We start from the raw sequence: 20,135 nt of genomic DNA on the forward strand, positions 1-20,135 counted from the left end.
GAGACTGCATCCTATTGAAATGCGCCTTCAATCTATTGAGGAGAAATTAGGAGGGCTTATTAAGCTTCATATGCCTGATATTCCCCGGCGAGCTGACACAGAATCTCACTGTCATTCCCTTACTTTGGTTCACTTCTCCGGCACCAATGATAGGACCCCTGTAAATCTGTCTGAGGGCCCTCTGTCATTTAAGGACCGCTGCAACTATTCTTGTCAACCAGAGATGGGTCGGAATGCCAGGCCGCATATCAAACCAGATGACAACTGTCTTAAGGCAACAGCCACTACTACTAGGGGAACTGGAGGAGTAGCCCCAGTTACTAATATAGCGACTAAATCCACCAAAGCCTTCAATGTTTGTGCGCACCAACAGCAAGGCCCCATAGAGACGGACCTGGAGCCCAGCAGAACCAGTTTTGACAATCACTGGGGCCAGCCAAGAGTTTTATATCTGCCCCCGGAATCCTGCCCATATGTCCTTGTTATCACTAATGTTCCTAGACTCCGACCAAATAGTCTGGAAACCTATATTGAGTTGAAAAATAAGGTTACACATTGTTTGCATGTTAATGCCAACTTAGTATTTTGCATGGTACCCTCTATACTAATGGTGAGGAGGGTGGGATGGGTGGGCCCATTGAATAAGATTGGAATTGGGGATTGTATTGTTATTAATTTTGACTCACCCACCTTGGTCCCACAGCTCTCCCTAAACTCATGTAGATCTGGCCCTTCAGTAGGAGGTGCTTCCTTGTGCAGACTTGCAGCCTTTTATCCCCCAGCAGACAAATGTGCCCCAAGTGGGCTAACACCTGACCTTAGAGGCCCCCCTTCCCCCAAGTGCAACATGCTCACAAGTTTAAACGTAGGTACCCATCATCCACCCTCACAGATGTGGCTTGACATAAAGCTAGTACTACACAGGGCACCCCAGAGATTCCGAGGCCCGGATTAACTATCAGGGAACGTATTATCCCCAGTGATAATGACCAAGGAAGATCTAGAGTAGGCAGCCCAGGCGGAATTTCGACCCTAAATATGGATTCTAGGGACCCCATCCAAACCACAATGTTAACCCAGAACGACACATGAACCCCAGTAACTAGACGGAATACGATCAACCCTGAACTTATTGGGGTGAGTGATATTACTGGAGAAAAGGAGACAACGAAGTTGGGGGACTCATTGAGAGTAATTCATTGATAGCTTTAATGTGTAATATGAACCCTATGAGTAACTCATTTATCACTTCCCAAACTTCGACCGATGCACTACAAGTCTGAGATGATACTTCAGCAAAAATCCTTTGTTGGAATATAGCCGGTCTTGAGCATAAAATGTGTATCCCTGACTGGGGCCATTTCATAGATGAGCACAAGATATGCTTATTTCAAGAGACATGGGCTTTGGAGCCCAAGTACAGATGTGGTTTCAAAAGCTACTGGGTCCCACCCTGTAAGGTGACTTCTGGGAGACCTTCAGGTGGTCTACTTATATGGGTTAGTTGTTCTCTTAAGTGCCGGGTTGAAGAAATGGAGATGGGCAGCGCTGATCTGCAAGGTTTAATATTATCGACCCATAAGGAAAAAAAACTATTATTAGTAAACATACTGTATATAGTAGGAGTGTGGGCAGGAACTGCGGGTCTGATGCTTTGATTATTTTAGATAATATTTTATCCAGTAAATCTACCACCCACCATATTATAATTGCAGGGGATTTTAATGCGACTTTTGAGCCCTATTCAGTGGCCCAAGAACTCTACGAAGAAGAGGACATTTACTGGGGTATTCCGCATCTAACATCAAATAAAAGTCTTAGAATGAGCAGAAAAGCCTACCAAATTGTTGACATCACACTTGCATACGGTCTTCGTGCCTGTAACGGCCACTCCTGCTCAGACGCCCCACTTTTAGGTGAGGATCTTATAGGAGCCACATCGACTATTTTTTACTGGACATCTGTTTGTGGGGACATATGGTCGATATGGTGGTAACGGAACACGAAGAAAGCGACCACGAACCACTAGTTTTATGTACCAGGGGTCTGCTGCTTATACTAGGAGCCTCTGAGTCTAAGGACTATGCACAGCAGCTTGCCAGGACCAATAACAAACATAGGGGGTTATTCCAACTTTGGAGGAAGTGGTAATCCGTCCCAAAAGTGACGGTAAAGTGACGGATATACCACCTGCCGTATTACGAGTCCATTATATCCTATGGAACTCGTAATACGGCTGGTGGTAAATCTGTCACATTTGGGACGGATTACCACCTCCTCCAAAGTTGGAATAACCCCCATAATGTTAAGTGGAACGCTGTTAATTCCTCATTGGGTTCCCTTATATCGATATATAGCCTATTAGCAGAACGAATGGAGCATATGCTCCGTTTACCTGAGGATGGGGACAGGCTTATGGCAGCACACTTAGAATTATTTAACTCCCTCAAAAAACACTTTATTAAAGAGACGGCTGCCAAAACAAGGAATAAGTGCAGTGAAAGGTGGTTCAACCATTCGTGTAGGGAAGCTAAGCTCAAGCTATTGAGGGACTTGAGAAGGGGGGGTAGAGAGTCTATAAGAGAATCAAGAGAGGGCTATAAACAGGAACTCATCAAGGCCCGCAGGAGGTGGGAGGAAGCAAGGTGGGCTGCTCTTCTGGATTCCGCAAGACATAATGCCACCGCCAAGTTCTGGAAGCTGATTTCAGGTGATAGTGGTGACTCCCGGCCTCTGCCTGGTACCTCGATCCTCCCTGTAACATGGGTAAAACATTTTGGGTCTCTTTATACAGGGGCAGATGTGCCAAACTTCAGGGAATTGGTCGACATTAGGAAACCTGATGTGCCCCCAATCAAATTCTGAAAAAAGAGGGTAGACTCTTTCCAAGCAAGAAGAAAAGGAGGACCTAATTCTACAGGAGAAAGAACCCTCATGCTTCACATTGGATGACTGGCTTCATCATTGGGAAGGCTTCTCGTTAGGCCGGTGCTGCAATGCCTAACGGGCTCCCCGAGGGGGGCTCTTAACCTTATTGCTCTGATAATAGCGGATGGAATCAGATCATATAGATAAGGTACCTGAATTCAAGCACCTGAGCATAAATGGAGAGAAAGAAATAATAAAATTGGTTATCCATTGAAAAGTATTAATCATAAATTTAATCAGTATTGATAAGATGGAGACCAAGGTTAAAAACAGGATGGGAGTAAATAGGTGAGTAATAATGCTCACATACTCTCAACAAAAACACAAGAAGATTGAACCAATTATGGTGCCTCTAGGCATAAGGTCTACATGTTTCGCGTCTGGTGGTCCATCTGGATCCATTGATGCTTCATCAGGACCAAAGAAAATTAACGACTTCTCCAAACAATAAATTAATTTAGACCCTATTAGGGAGAGGAATATAAAAAAACAGTCACTTACTTTAGTCTACTTGCTATGTCAAATAAGGTCTCAGGATAGAGCTTCTAGGAATCGCATGTCAGGAACTGGAACTGACATTATTTATATCGCGTCCGTAGGTCGTTGAACCCACCCTCCTGACAGCGTCCCTGATCGAAAGTGGCTGGGCGCTTGACGGAGTGTAAAATACGTGCAGCGTGCCTGAATTTGGTTTGTAATGCAGTCGCCGCAGGAGCACCCATTCCCCGGACATGGAGGGGAGCTGAGATAGTTCCCCTTTTTAAAAAAGGCAGCTCTAGAGACCCCTCTAACTATCGCCCAATATGCCTACTCAATAACCTCCAAAAACATTTTGCAAAGCAGATCTTGTTCCACTTAGATGAGTGGATCATAGAGAATGGGGCCATCTCTGATCTACAGGCATGGTTCAGACCCGCGGTCAGTACAACAGACCAGGTCCTGAGGTTCTTAGCAATTAAATGGAAGACAGTGGACATTGGCGGCGAGAACCTATATGTGGCCTTTGTTGATCTTAGAGCGGCTTTTGACCTGGTACCTAGGAACAAACTTTGGTTGACACTAACTAATATGGGTGTCCCCATAGGTCTTCTAAACCTTATAGTACGACTCCACGAAAGTACTTTTACCCAAATTAGGAGCGGCAAGGACAGCAAATTATCTGACCCAGTTGCTATCGAAAGAGGAGTTAGGCAAGGCTGTGTTTTAGCACTACCCTCTTTCTTACATAAACAACTGTATCAAATATCTAACCAATTGCAATAATGACTCACCCAAGTTGGCAGGCAAGAAAATCCCAGGTCTGCTTTATGCGGATGATACCATCATATTAGCCAAAACTCTCATGGGATTGCAAAATCTGGCTGACAAATTCTGCTTGTTCTGCAGAGACTTTGGTTTGAAAGTTAATGTCAAGAAAACCAAGTTTATGATGTGTAGTTCACGGAAAATAAAAGCAAAAGCGACCATTTCAATGAACTCCATTTCTTTGGAAAGGGTCAAAGGGTCTAATGGACTCGGGCAGCTGGGTCGCAGCTATTAGAAAAGGGGCTCATATCATATGCCAAAGAGGGGGAGTCCTAGGACGCAAAGCGAGAACTGTAGCTGGTCCACCTTTGAATCCTATCCTTGAAATATACAAAGTTCAAATTCGAGGTGCTGCACTGTATGGGGCAGAGTCATGGGGTTCCCAAAGGCAGTTGGATGTCCTCCAATTCAAAGAGAATCATTTCTTCAGGTATATAACTAGGTTGGGGAAGGGTACACCGATGATCCCTCTCAGACTTGATCTCGGAACAAACAGCATCAAAGATGTAGTGGGTCTGAGACCTCTCTTATATTGGATCCGCTTATGGAAAATGGAAGAACTAGAACCCTTTTGAGAGGCAATTAAAGATCTTATAAAGACCCAGTGTAGCTGAAAAAAGGTCAGCTGGTTCAGGGAGCTGAAATTGGTCTGGGACGAACTGGCTTTCCCCGATTTCTGGGAGAGACCCGAGTCGATCCACACCAATGCTACCTCAATAGTTAAACAAAGATACTGGGAGAAGGCCAATGAGGAGATCCTCCATAGTAATCGGGTGGGCCGATTAACATCTGAGTTCCTGCTTGCCAAACAAGAACCATGCCCTGAGCAATTTTTGGATCTTCCAATACCTGCATATGGCCGTGTTTTATTCCTCCAGTTTAGATATGGAACCTTACCAGTTAATAGTTTTACTGCTCGATGGTCGAAGAATAGTTCTGAGGCCAACAAGTGCTCAAACTGCAATACATATGAGGAATCAATTGAAGATGTTCTGTTTTTTTGTCCCCTATATAAGAGTCCTAGGGAAAAATGGATTATCCCATTGTGCAAAGCTTTGCCATTACATGATTGAGCTAATGCCTATAGAATTTGTAAATATGATTAGTCTACACTGGTTGTAAGTGCGGTCCCCAAATTTTTGACAGCTGCTTGGTCCATTCGTCACAGGGCCCCCTTAGTGTCAGATTTTTAATGTTGAGCCATATAGTAGGAATAGTGGGGAACAATAGATGGTTATGACTTTTGAATGGCTCTTCCTCTTTTTCCTGCTTTTATTCAATGGTTTTAGAGATGATATTCTCATACCAAATTTTAATATAATTTAGTGTTAATATTATGCTAATTAAAGTATCTGCTTCTATTATTCTATGTATAGCTTTTATGATCAATGTTTGAGATACAGTATTTATTTATCAATCTATTTACTGTATAACAGCACACTGCACTTTAGACTATTAGTACCAGAACAGTTCTCATGATTTACGGTCGAGATATAGCATTTATTTACAAATTTACTCACTGTATGACAGCACACTGCACATTAGACTGTCAGTACTAGAACTATTTTAATACAAGTGGTTCTTGCCTTAAAATGTGTCTTTCCTTAGGATAATAGATTAGATTATAAAGAAGCCAATGGTTGTTCTTGCTTTTAGTATTTACTAAGAGTTTTACCATTTATTTATTTATTTTTATGTACTGATGCATGGGTGACTGCACTCTAATGGTCTAAATTTTGACCGCATAAACAGAATTGAATTGAAGTGTTTAAATTTTCCCTTTTATACTGGAAATATGCCTTGCTTAATAGCCAAAAATTATATGTGCCATTTGTCGACTTGCGTGCATTTTATTTGGAACCCACGAGAAAAGCTCTGGAGAGCTTTAGCAAGTATACAGGCTCAAAGACGTATAACCAATTTAATAACTAGATTACATGAATGGAATTATGCACAGGTAGGTCAGGGAATAATGGGGAACTGACAAAGCGCATATCAATTTCTCGGGGGTTCACCAAGGTTGTGTACTGGCACCCTCTCTGTTCACTTAATATATCAATGATGTGGTTAAGGTGTTATTAAGGTGTGTTAATGATTCCCCATCTTTGAACCGGATTAAATTACCCATTCTGCTGTTTGCAGATGATTTTTTACTAATATATAAAACCCCGCTGGGCTTGCAAAATCTTTTAGATAAATTCTTGGAGTTTTGTGTGGACAGGGGATTAGAACTTATTATAACCAAAATGAAGTTTATGGTTTTGGGTAAGAATGTAACCAAATGTCATATTGTTAAGCTGGAAAGAAAGGATTGGAGAGGTTTTATGGCTTTGATTATTTGTGTATGACCCTGACTGATAAATATAAGTGTGGTTTCCAAATAAATAAAGGCTCACTTGTAATGTCCCATAGATCTAAAGCCATATTTTGTTTCCAAAAGAACACTTATACTTGTTCAATTTCTCCAGCTTTGGAGGATTATAGACCTGAAGCCCAGAGTGCAGCTTTATATGGAGCGGAACTTTAAGGTTGCACTGATACCCACAAGTTACTTGTAGCAGAGAACAACTTCATCAGAGCTGGTTTCTGTACCAGCAAGTACCCCCCTCACACTTCTATTTTGACCTAGGCATAAAACAAGCGTCTGATTTGAAACCTTTGTTATTCTGGATTCGTAGCTGGTCAACTAGAGGGACTCTCTGAAAGATTTATTATCCTGTGATCAAACTCAAAGGTTTCTTGGTAAAGTTTTATTCACAAGTGGTGTACAAAACTGGGATTACTCAGACTATGGAATATACCAGAGTCCATTTCCAAAGAGAATGTAATGATTTTAAAAACTGCATTTGGTCTTATGTGCTCGATAAGCAAAATACAAGGGGGAACTTTTGGCATGTGACTGAACAGTTTCTGGCATTTAAGCCAGTCCCAGCTTTTGAATCTGATATGGAGAATATCACTCCATCCTTGACCAGGAGCCTGTATGTGAGGTTTAGATTAGGCTGCCTTCCTACAAGATCTTTTACTGCAAGTTGGCGACGAGATCAGATCTCTGTAAATTATCCAGCATGTGGCCCAGCCCCAGAAACAATAGTTCATGTCATGTTTATCTGTCTGGAGTACTGTGTCAGGCGCAGAAGATGGCTCCGTTCTTTCTGTCTGATCATGTGGGCCATTCATTGCAACAACATGGAACGTATCATAAGGACTGATACATCTGGTTCAGTAGTTTTCTCCATTAGCTGATTCCTGTTTAATGTATGGCTAAAGTGTGAGAAGTTATTGAAACAATTTACATCTGTGTAATTGTGATTCTGAGCTATCTTTTGACTGCTACAAATCAGGTATCACTATGCATCAAGCACTTTATTGTTATTCATTCTTTAAATGATAGTGTGAATGAAATGGTTGTGACTTAAGATAATTGCTAATTGTCTGTATTATCCATTTGCTCAAGTCTAATTGTTTTTTACCTTGATTGTGAGGGATTTCTAGGGTGTAATGATTATGTGGCCAAAACTTCATAGATGTACGCTTGATGTGTAGGATTTCTTGTATTACTGCACATATGTTTTTACTATTTAGATTTTTTTTAAATGAGAGACTGTTTTATCTGTATTATTTAACAGACATATTTTTAATATGATGTTTTTAAGAAGTGATTTTATGTGTTCATAATAATTGACAATGATGATTTTGAATTTTTGTATGTCAACTTTGATGGTCAAGATACCAAAAAAAGTTTGATTGATTGATTGAAACGATACCAAAGTTATGGGACTTCTGCATCTGTGATTTTAAACCAATTGTTTCTGTTACTTTATGAACACCTAATGGTCTAAAGTGTATTTTTGCTGCTGACAGTTCCAGACATTTAGAGCTTCAGGTTGACCTTCACAAGAGCCATCAAGTTTGTCTCCATTATGTCAAATCAAACATATTTTTGACTCTAAGACGCTAGAACCAAAACTATCTTGAAAGAGTTTGTTTTCACTCTTAAGAAAGTGGACTATTAGTTTGGATGACAGGCCACCACAATTAACAATGTCACTGTTCTTGTTAGGTCCAGTAAAGGTTTCAGTAATTTAAACCTGAGCTCAACACTTGGTAGCTATGGTACAGAGCAGACAGCATTAACTTAAGAAAAAAATAATAACAATTGAGAAAAAGAGAGAATAATGTAATGAACACAATCACATCAAAAACAACTAAAATCCAATAGGTGGAACCCCAGATATGAACTTTTAATTTTTTTAATTAAATTAGCACCAAAAAGTGTTAAGTGCTATCTGTAGTCATGTGATTGTGCTTGACTGGTACCTAGGTGTGATTGAAGGCCAACTGTGATGAAATAAAAATCTAAAATCCTCTCTTCTCAGCCTGGGCCTTCGTCCCTCTAGTCAGAAAGGTACCAGTCCTAGCAGGAGATGAGATGCCCCAGAAGCAGTTTTAGGTGACCACAGAGGAGGTGTTGGAAAATGGGTTATTGGTAAGGGCAGGTAGGTACCTACACCTAGCAACAAGCCACTAACCTCCACCTAGGTACAGTTAGGTCTCAGTAAATTAATCCCAGCTCAACCCTTGGTAGCTTGGCAACGAGCGTCAAGGCTTAACTTAGGAGACAAAGTGTAAAGCATTCAAATATCACAAAACAGTAATCAAATAAAACACAGGAAACAGTTTAAAAGTCCAAAACCAATTTATAAAAATATTTTATATTTTTATCTTTAAAATGACACAAAAATGATTAAAATCGGTTCAGGGGAACCGGAGATATGAATTTTTAAAGAATTACTATTTTTCTAGCACTTAGAAACAAAAAGCGCCAATCGGGTCATCTGGTTGCACCAGGACCGGGGCAAAGTCAAAGTTTCAGGCCGACCGCGATGGAGCCCTGCTCGGCTACAGGTCGCGGGAGGCCTCGGTTAAAAAGTTACCTTCTGACTTAGCCCCTCATTCTGATTCTGGCGGGCGGCGGAGGCCGCCCGCCAGAATTCAGCCCTCCATAATACCGCTCCGCGGTCAAAAGACCGCGGAGGGTATTATGAGTTTTTCCCTTCCCACGAGGATGCCGGCTCGTAATCGAGCCGGCGGAGTGGGAAGGTGCGACGGGTGCTACTGCACCCGTCGCGTATTTCACTGTCTGCTATGCAGACAGTGAAATACTAGCGGGGCCCTCTTACGGGGGCCCCTGCAGTGCCCATGCCATTGGCATGGGCACTGCAGGGGCCCCCAGGGGCCCCGCAACAATCCTTACCGCCATCCTGTTCCTGGCGGGCGAGCCGCCAGGAACAGGATGGCGGTAAGGATTGTCAGAATCCCCTCGGCGGCGCAGCGAGCTGCGCCGCCTTGGAGGATTCTTAGGGGCAGTGGAAAACCGGCGGGAGACCGCCGGTTTTCCCTTTCTGACTGCGGCCAAAGCGCCGTGGTCAGAATGCCCAAGGGAGCACCGCCGGCCTGTCGGCGGTGCTCCCGCCCCCGTTGGCCCTGGCAGTTCTCTACCGCCAGGGTCATAATGAGGCCCTTAGTCTTTATTTTGAAGTTTTTCTTCACCGGGACGAACCTGCCAGTTGAATCCGACCTCCTGGAGCCCTTGTCCGGATACGCGATGTGGGTTTCCTCGGTGGAGACTTTTACCTTCGGACTTAGTCGTTTTTTCGAGATGAAAATCCTTCGACTGGGGTAAACCTGGATCTTGATCCGACGTCCATGGAGCCCTTCTCGGATACGATGGCTGGGAGGTCCCGGTCAACTTTTTACCTTCGGACTTAGTCTCTTTTTTGGATGTTTTTCTTTACCGGGACGAACCACGAAGTCAGGCCGGGTCGCGGTTGAGGCAAGCCGGCTAGAATTTCCGCGGCGGGTCGGTCCCTCTCTGGAGCTTTTTTCCAAAAATTCTCAAATCTTTTCCAAACTTCTGGGGCTTCACCCAGATGTTCTTTTAAGGTTCTTTTGGGGTCCACAGCTCACCCCAAGGGTCCAGAAGTTCTGTGATGGTCCTTGGGGGGTGCGGACTTCAACTCCCAGAATGCACCTGGCGTAAACTCCTTTTTGGCCACTGGATAGTGGTCAGCTGGTCGCTTTCTTCAGGAGTTGGTGCAGGGGACTCTGGTTAGCAATTTTTCACCTGTAGCAAACAGGGAGTCCCTCCTTGAACCAGTTGAAGCCAGGCAAAGTCCTTCTTGTGGTGAAGCCCAAGTGTGCAGCTGGTGCAGTCCTTCTGAGTGCAGGTTCCAGGTTCAGGCCAGGGGTCCAGCAGGGCAGTCCTTCTTCTCCTTAAGTTCTTTCTTCTTGAAATTTGGTGGGAATCTGAGGTGTGGGTGCAGGTCTGCCAGTTTTATCCTTGCTCCTGGGTGAAAAGCAGGGGGGCCCTGGTTCTCCAATCAGGGACAGGGTCGTCCCCCTGTGATGACCACTTCCTGGGAAGTATGGCAAAAATCCATCCCAGAAGGCAACAGTCTCTAAAAATCCAACATGGATGAATCTGATTTTTGGAGGTTACATCTGGCTGAGCCCACCCACTGGTGTGGCTAAAAATCATAAACACACCCCTCTCCTGCCCTCTCCTAATCTAATCAAGGGGGCACCTAATTGTCTGGGGTTGCAGGATGTGGGGGTGTTGCTGGGTGCTCCAAATGTCCTTCTCTGCCTTTGAAGACCAGTTTGGCAGCCCTCCCCCTTCCTGCCTCACCATCTGCTGAGGGGAGATTCCATTCCTTTGTGTGAAGCTAGGCCACTTCACACCTCATCAAGGCAGCCTGGCAGAAGCAGCTGCAGGCTGGCCAATCAGAGCACAGCAGCAAAAACAATGCAGAGCTGAAATAGGCAACTTTTTAGGTAAAGTCTAAACTTTTTACCTGGACAAGTTATATTAAATCCAACAACTGGAAGTTGTGGGATTTATTACAACAATCAATTTGATACCAAATTCTTGGTATGTAACATTTAAGGAGACTTTAAAATTTAAAATAATGTCTGCCCATTCTAGCCTATGAAGGCCATTTACTTCAATGAGGGAAAAACGAATTTGGCTGTTTTTACCTCACCAGGGCTTATAAATCTATTTTTATAAAGTCCCTGCTTATAGTTACATGGCACCCAGCCCTAGGGACACATAGGGCACACCTTAGGGGTGACTTATATGTAAAAATAAGGTAGTTTAAGACTTTGGAAGTACCTTTAATTCCAAAGTCGAATTTGCATATAACTTTAATTTAAAAGCAGCCAGCAAAGCAGGCCTGCCTTTAAAATGACACTGGGCACCTCAGCAGTGCACCTAGGTGTGCACCACCTATGCTGTGGTCCCTAAACCTACATGCCCTACCATATACTAGGGACTTATAGGTAGGTTAACTTAGCCAATTATAATTAGCCTAATTTGCATATCCATTTTACTCAGAGCACAGGCCCTGGGACTGGTTAGCAGTACCCAGGGCACCATCAAAGTCAGGAAAACACCAGCAAAAAGAGGAAAATGGGGGCAAAAAGTTATGGGGCCTCTGCAATCAGCCCTGTTTTTTCACACAACCCCCCCCAGCCCACACGCCCAGGAGACTCAGCCCAACCCTGGGAGAGTCTTCCTGGCTTGTTAGGCGAGGAAGACAGTGAAGAAAACTGGCTGTCCCTTTGCAGGGCCTACTCTGCCTTATATCCTCCTGTCAGGGTCACTCCCTATGGGTAGTGAAGCCATCCCAACAGTAAAAGGACCCAACTCAAACTGAAACTTTCCTCTAGGGGGGTCTTCCTCCTTTCTCTCTGCCAACTTGGGTAGTAAGGTGCCCACCTCCCCTACTCCAAACTTTGCTAGGGCAACACCTAGCTTACCCAAAGAGGTCACCCAACACTTGAGCAACCCCACCATGACCAATAGGGTCAGGGGGCCTACTTTGCTATTGGCCCTGGGGTCTGCCTCCCAGGCCAAGTACATTGCTGCCAGGAAGGCTAGCACCCAGCAGAGGCTACTGACAGCTGTCAGTACCCAGAACCACACCCTAAGCTCTCCACTGACAGGTGGCTGAGCTGCTTTAGGGGCATCTTTGGGGTCCTGGCACCCCTCTTGCTGTCTAGAGTGGGGGGCTACCACCTCCTGTGGCAGACACCCTCCTTCCACTCTCCCTTCTGTCAGTGCAGGGGCAACACCTTGCATCTGGACAGCTGCCTGACTACTCAGGACTTCCTTGGGGTCAGGTGAGGCCTCACCAGTGCCAACTCTGGGCTCCCCCCTTACTGGGGCAGAGGGCCCTTGGCTCCCTGGAACTCTCTTTAAGAGTGGCCTACCCTTCCTTTTCTTCTTTCCTTTTCTTTGGGACCCCTGTCTCCTAACTGTAGGGACTGACTCCCCAGGACTTTGGGTTGGGGGGGCGCCCTGGGCGACCACCCCATCTGTGACCAGACTCACCTCTGGGAGGTCATTGCCCAGGATACAATCTAGGGGAAGGTCAGCACTGACTACCACCCTAATCCAGTCAAGGATACCCTCCCTCTCTAGGGGCACTATGGCTACAGGTTTGGAGGTGACCTCCCCTGTGGCTATCCTGACTTTCTTTGTCTTTCCTGGGACATACATGTCTGGGGTCACTAACCGGTCACTCACTATAGTATGACTGGCACAGGTGTCTCTCAGGCCAGTGGTAGGGATCCCATTCACCTGAATGGGGTGGAAGTGCCTACTTCCACCCTCAGGGATCACCAGCTTACCATCTGGTCCTGTCTCCCAGCTTAATGCTAAGAGGACTTCATCATCTGAGGAATCCTCCTCCATGGCTACACTGGACAGCCCAATGCTAACCACCTTCTTTGGACAGGCTGCATCTCCTCTGAAGTGACCTGTCTGTTGACAGTCAAAGCAAGCCCTACTGTCCAAGAGCTTTTTTAACCCTGGGTCTCCCTGTCTCTGCTTGTCAGAGTTGGAGTGGGATTTACTCTCCTCCTTCTTAGGGTTCTGGGGTACAGAGGGAGTCTCTGTGGTGGGCTTACCACCTCCCTCCTTAGGTTTTTGGGGACCTGTCCCCCCCTTCTTGGATTCTCCCCCCTGGGACTTGACAACCACCCTGGTTCTCAACCACTCATCAGCTGCCTCCCCTAGCTCTCTAGGGTTGGTCTGCTTAGAGTCCACTAGATGCTGGCGTAACCTTTCTTGGGTACGATTGGTCAAGATGTGCTCTCTCATGATCAGATTGTATAACCCCTCATAAGTATCTACTTTGTTACCAATAATCCAGCCCTCTAGTGCCTTTAGTGAAATGTCCACAAAGTCAACCCAAGACTGGGTACTGACCTTCTGGGTGTCCCTGAACTTCATTCTATATTGCTCTGGGGTCAGACCAAACTTCTTGGCTAAGCACCTCTTCATACTAGGGTATGAATCTGCCTCCTCCCCCCTTAAGGTCAGAATCCTATCCCTCCCTGAGTTGGGGACCAACTCCCACAAAAGGGAACCCCAGTATTGAGGCCTAACCCTTCTCATTTGGAGTGCCCTCTCAAAGGCCCCCAGCCACTTATCTATGTCATCCCCCTCTACATAAGCAGGAACTACCCCCTTGGGTAATCTGGGGCAAACTCCCCCACCCATGGACACCTCAGCTTCTTTATCGCTGCTTCCATCTCTTTTTTCTTTGTATGCCCACTTTTTCTTTTCTAGGGCCAGCTTCTCTGCTTCCAAAGCTATGTATGCTAGCTGGGCCTCCAGCTCTCTTTCTCTGATGGATGGGTTCTCTCCTCCTGAAAGGACCCCCTTCCCACCACTAGCTTTGGATCTGCCCCTAGTGACTGTGTTTACTGAGGACCGTTCTTCCTCATCCTCACTTGGGCTCAGATGCCTTCCCTCCCCTGAGTGGTTAGAGCTTGCATCCTCCCTTCTTTCTCCCTCCTCTGGAGCTTCTTCTGACTCTACCTCTTGGGCCTCAGCCCATGCTGTCAGGGATGTGATCAGGATTTGCTTCCTGAGATCAGTGGTTGCAGGCAACCCTCTTTCAATACACAACCCCCTAAGCTGGACTACTGTCAGTGTGGGTAGGCTAGCCAGATCAAGCTCCATGGTTCCCTAGTTTTGGGTCAACAAAAACTTTTTGCAAAAATTGGAAACAAGAATTTAGAAAAATTAAAAAAATTCAATAATTGAAATTAATCCAAATTAAAAATTAAAAACTATTTTTGCACTAGGACAATTTTAAGGATTTTTAATTTGTTTTACCTAAAACTGTAACGTGATGTTGAACACAAGTACAGGATCCCGTCGCTGCTTCCAATTATGTTGGAAAATGGGTTATTGGTAAGGGCAGGTAGGTACCTACACCTAGCAACAAGCCACTAACCTCCACCTAGGTACAGTTAGGTCTCAGTAAATTAATCCCAGCTCAACCCTTGGTAGCTTGGCAACGAGCGTCAAGGCTTAACTTAGGAGACAAAGTGAAAAGCATTCAAATATCACAAAACAGTAATCAAATAAAACACAGGAAACAGTTTAAAAATCCAAAACCAATTTATAAAAATAGTTTATATTTTTATCTTTAAAATGACACAAAAACGATTAAAATCGGTTCAGGGGAACCGGAGATATGAATTTTTAAAGAATTACTATTTTTCTTGCGCTTAGAAACAAAAAGCGCCAATCGGGTCATCTGGTTGCACCAGGACCGGGGCAAAGTCAAAGTTTCAGGCCGACCGCGATGGAGCCCTGCTCGGCTACAGGTCGCGGGAGGCCTCGGTTAAAAAGTTACCTTCTGACTTAGTCTTTATTTTGAAGTTTTTCTTCACCGGGACGAACCTGCCAGTTGAATCCGACCTCCTGGAGCCCTTGTCCGGATACGCGATGTGGGTTTCCTCGGTGGAGACTTTTACCTTCGGACTTAGTGGTTTTTTAGAGATGAAAATCCTTCGACCGGGGTAAACCTGGATCTTGATCCGACGTCCATGGAGCCCTTCTCGGATACGATGGCTGGGAGGTCCCGGTCAACTTTTTACCTTCGGACTTAGGTGGTCATTCTGACCCTGGCGGTCTTTGACCGCCAGGGCGGAGGACCGCGGGAGCACCGCCGACAGGCCGGCGGTGCTCCAATGGGGATTCCGACCGCGGCGGTAAAGCCGCGGTCGGACCGGCACCACTGGCGGGGTCCCGCCAGTGTTCCGCGGCCCCATTGAATCCTCCGCGGCGGCGCAGCTTGCTGCACCGCCGCGGGGATTCCGACCCCCCCTACCGCCATCCAGATCCCGGCGGTCGGACCGCCGAGATCCGGATGGCGGTAGGGGGGGTCGCGGGGCTCCTGGGGGCCCCTGCAGTGCCCATGCCACTGGCATGGGCATTGCAGGGGCCCCCGTAAGAGGGCCCCTACATGTATTTCACCGTCTGCTGCGCAGACAGTGAAATACGCGACGGGTGCAACTGCACCCGTCGCACAGCTTCCACTCCGCCGGCTCGATTCCGAGCCGGGTTCATCGTGGAAGCCTCTTTCCCGCTGGGCTGGCTGGCGGTCTGAAGGCGACCGCCCGCCAGCCCAGCGGGAAAGTCAGAATTACCGCTGCGGTCTTTCGACCGCGGAACGGTAACCTGACGGCGGGACTTTGGCGGGCGGCCTCCGCCGCCCGCCAAGGTCAGAATGAGGGCCTTAGTCTCTTTTTTGGATGTTTTTCTTTACCGGGACGAACCACGAAGTCAGGCCGGGTCGCGGTTGAGGCAAGCCGGCTAGAATTTCCGCGGCGGGTCGGTCCCTCTCTGGAGCTTTTTTCCAAAAATTCTCAAATCTTTTCCAAACTTCTGGGGCTTCACCCAGATGTTCTTTTAAGGTTCTTTTGGGGTCCACAGCTCACCCCAAGGGTCCAGAAGTTCTGTGATGGTCCTTGGGGGGTGCGGACTTCAACTCCCAGAATGCACCTGGCGCAAACTCCTTTTTGGCCACTGGACAGTGGTCAGCTGGTCGCTTTCTTCAGGGGTTGGTGCAGGGGACTCTGGTTAGCAATTTTTCACCTGTAGCAAACAGGGAGTCCCTCCTTGAACCAGTTGAAGCCAGGCAAAGTCCTTCTTGTGGTGAAGCCCAAGTGTGCAGCTGGTGCAGTCCTTCTGAGTGCAGGTTCCAGGTGCAGGCCAGGGGTCCAGCAGGGCAGTCCTTCTTCTCCTTAAGTTCTTTCTTCTTGAAATTTGGTGGGGATCTGAGGTGTGGGTGCAGGTCTGCCAGTTTTATCCTTGCTCCTGGGTGAAAAGCAGGGGGGCCCTGGTTCTCCAATCAGGGACAGGGTCGTCCCCCTGTGATGACCACTTCCTGGGAAGTATGGCAAAAATCCATCCCAGAAGGCAACAGTCTCTAAAAATCCAACATGGATGAATCTGATTTTTGGAGGTTACATCTGGCTGAGCCCACCCACTGGTGTGGCTAAAACTCATAAACACACCCCTCTCCTGCCCTCTCCTAATCTAATCAAGGGGGCACCTAATTGTCTGGGGTTGCAGGATGTGGGGGTGTTGCTGGGTGCTCCAAATGTCCTTCTCTGCCTTTGAAGACCAGTTTGGCAGCCCTCCCCCTTCCTGCCTCACCATCTGCTGAGGGGAGATTCCATTCCTTTGTGTGAAGCTAGGCCACTTCACATCTCATCAAGGCAGCCTGGCAGAAGCTGCTGCAGGCTGGCCAATCAGAGCACAGCAGCAAAAACAATGCAGATCTGAAATTGGCAACTTTTTAGGTAAAGTCTAAACTTTTTACCTGGACAAGTTATATTAAATCCAACAACTGGAAGTTGTGGGATTTATTACAACAATCAATTTGATACCAAATTCTTGGTATGTAACATTTAAGGAGACTTTAAAATTTAAAATAAAGTCTGCCCATTCTAGCCTATGAAGGCCATTTACTTCAATGAGGGAAAAACGAATTTGGCTGTTTTTACCTCACCAGGGCTTATAAATCTATTTTTATAAAGTCCCTGCTTATAGTTACATGGCACCCAGCCCTAGGGGCACATAGGGCACACCTTAGGGGTGAATTATATATAAAAATAAGGTAGTTTAAGACTTTGGAAGTACCTTTAATTCCAAAGTCGAATTTGCATATAACTTTAATTTAAAAGCAGCCAGCAAAGCAGGCCTGCCTTTAAAATGACACTGGGCACCTCAGCAGTGCACCTAGGTGTGCACCACCTATGCTGTGGTCCCTAAACCTACATGCCCTACCATATACTAGGGACTTATAGGTAGGTTAACTTAGCCAATTATAATTAGCCTAATTTGCATATCCATTTTACTCAGAGCACAGGCCCTGGGACTGGTTAGCAGTACCCAGGGCACCATCAAAGTCAGGAAAACACCAGCAAAAAGAGGAAAATGGGGGCAAAAAGTTATGGGGCCTCTGCAATCAGCCCTGTTTTCTCAGGTTGCTCTTTTTCCCAAGCCACACCTTGAGGGTGGACACAGGAGATTTGCAAAAGGGAAGAATGTTTTTGCCACATTGGCTTTACATTGATAGGGGCACTGTGGGATTGTATTGAGTTAGGCACACTGGAACTGCTTCAAAAGTGAGTAGGGTTACTCCTGGGATCATTTCCCCTATTGGTTATGGTGGGTCCATGGGTCAACCCCCACCCACAGGCTAGGGTCTTTCATAAAATGTAGTACCTCCTCTTCCAAACACTACTGGAGCTATAGAAGGCTGAAGAAGGCCTGTACCAGTTCCTGAGACTTGTGAAAAGACCTATAAGGGTGGACCTGCTCCTACGTGTACCCAGGCCAAACAAATGGACTCCAAGGGTCAGTTGGCTGACCTGTGTGTCTACATGGGCACAACAAGCTTGAAGAGACCATTTCCCTAAAGTGCTCATTTAGCCAATGACAACTGAACCTGGACTGAACTTTGCTGTTGGCCTCTGCCTGACACCCTGAGAGCCTCTATATGCCTTCCCCTGTGGTCCTGGGGGCTGCAGATGTGCACTGCTATGTGGACACCAGAAGATTGACTGGGATATTTGAAGACTTACAAACACTATGGCCCTCATTATGACCCTGGTGGTCTTCTGACCGCCAGGGCCATGGTGGCAGTCTCACCACCGACGGGCCAGTGGTGAAGACCACCACATTATGAGTTTGCTAATCTGCCACATCCCTGCCTGTACCACCAGGGCGGTTGGACCCACCGGGCCGTAGGTTAACATCTTCAACCTGGCGGTCCTATGAAGACCGTTGGCAGCATTAGGAGTCAGCTTTCCATCAGGGTTTCTGCGATGGTAGTTCTGCCACGAAAACCCTGACAGAAAAGCTACCAGTGACAGGAAATTTATTTCTGGAAACCGGCTGATGACTCCCCCCCCTACAAGCCCAATACTCCCCCACCCCCCTCCATGCCAGAGCCCCCAACCCCCCTACCAGAACAGTGCCCCCACCTCCCTTCTAGTGAAGCACTGCCTTCCCCACATCCTCCCTCTAGTACAGCACCCCTACCCCCATACAAGCAGACGCACTCAAACACCCACATGCATCCCGCATACACTCATTCACACACCCCACATACACTCATTCACCAACACTGACATACATGCATTCACTCATAAGCATCCATACACGCATTCACTTCAAAATTCACACTTCAACATTCATACATGCATTCAACCATGCATACACACACGCAGACACACACACAAACACACACGCAGACACAACTCCCCCTACCCTCCCACCCATGTCAGATGTCCGACTTACATTGTCCAGCGAGGAGGTCATCCCACAGGGAACAGGAACGGGCACTTCCAGCGCCGGCAGTGGCCAGCCTTCAGGACTACACCAGGCCGAATTACAGGTCATAATATGGCTGGTGGAGACCTTTTGGCGCGGTGGTGGAACTACCCATGCCCCTCTAACCGCCAGCAAGACAATTGGAGGATTTCCACCCAAAATGTGGCAGAAATCCTGCAGTACTCGTAATATGCTGGCGGTCTTCTCGCACAAGTTTTAATGAGGGCCTATGTCTTTACAAGTTCAAGATTGGTCCAATTTGCAGAATGTATGCCTCTTTATTTAGATATCTGACTTGCCAATGGGGGGGCAGTTTTATTGTGGTACCCAGCCTATTTCCTGCCCAGATCGACCCTGCATGCAAAGCCACACCATCCATTTAATGTTTTTTTATGAAAAATGGCACTTTCTGAATGGTCACCCCAAACTTTTTGTCTTCCTCCTGTTCTTTTTCTGACCTCGTTTCTGTTGACTTTAGGACTATGTGACCCTTACTACTGCTAACCAGTGCTAAATTGCTTTCGCTCATTCCTTGAAACATGATAGAATTGGTATATACACAATTGTCATATTTAACATGTCCCAGGCCTGCCATTGCAGCCTGAAAGTAGTGTCCCATTGCCATGTGGACTTATCATTTAAAACCCTTTGCCAAGCCTTAAACTCCCCTTTTATTACATATAAGTCACCCCTAATGTAGGCTCTAGGTAGCCCATAGGGCAGAATGCTGTATAATCAAAAGACACGACATGTACCTTTTAGTATTTCACATCCTAGTAGTGAAAAACTCCCAAATTCGTTTTTCACTACTGTGAGGCCTATTCCTCCCATTGGATAACATTGGGGATTCCCTATTACATTTAATAAGCTGTAATTCCTAGAACCAGAGGTGGTAGATATGTCATGCCTGGTGTCTATGAACTTGTAATAATAAACCCTCTTTAATGGTGAAGTCGGATTTATCCTAACAGGTTTGAAACTGCCACTTTTAGAAAGTTGACATTTTCCTGGCCTTAGCCATCTGTGCCTGCAGCCTGTCTTAGGTCACATGACTGGGTGTAACAACAGTTAGGACTTTGTGAATTCCCTCCAGACAGTCACACAATAGAGGGATTAGCTGAGCCTGAATGGCGTATTAACTGGCTTGATAGAGGCAGAGCTAAGCACAGCCCCACTTGCACCTGATTAGGAT

The sequence above is a fragment of the Pleurodeles waltl genome, chromosome 5, assembly GCF_031143425.1.
Source record: "Pleurodeles waltl isolate 20211129_DDA chromosome 5, aPleWal1.hap1.20221129, whole genome shotgun sequence".
Classification (NCBI taxonomy): domain Eukaryota; kingdom Metazoa; phylum Chordata; class Amphibia; order Caudata; family Salamandridae; genus Pleurodeles; species Pleurodeles waltl.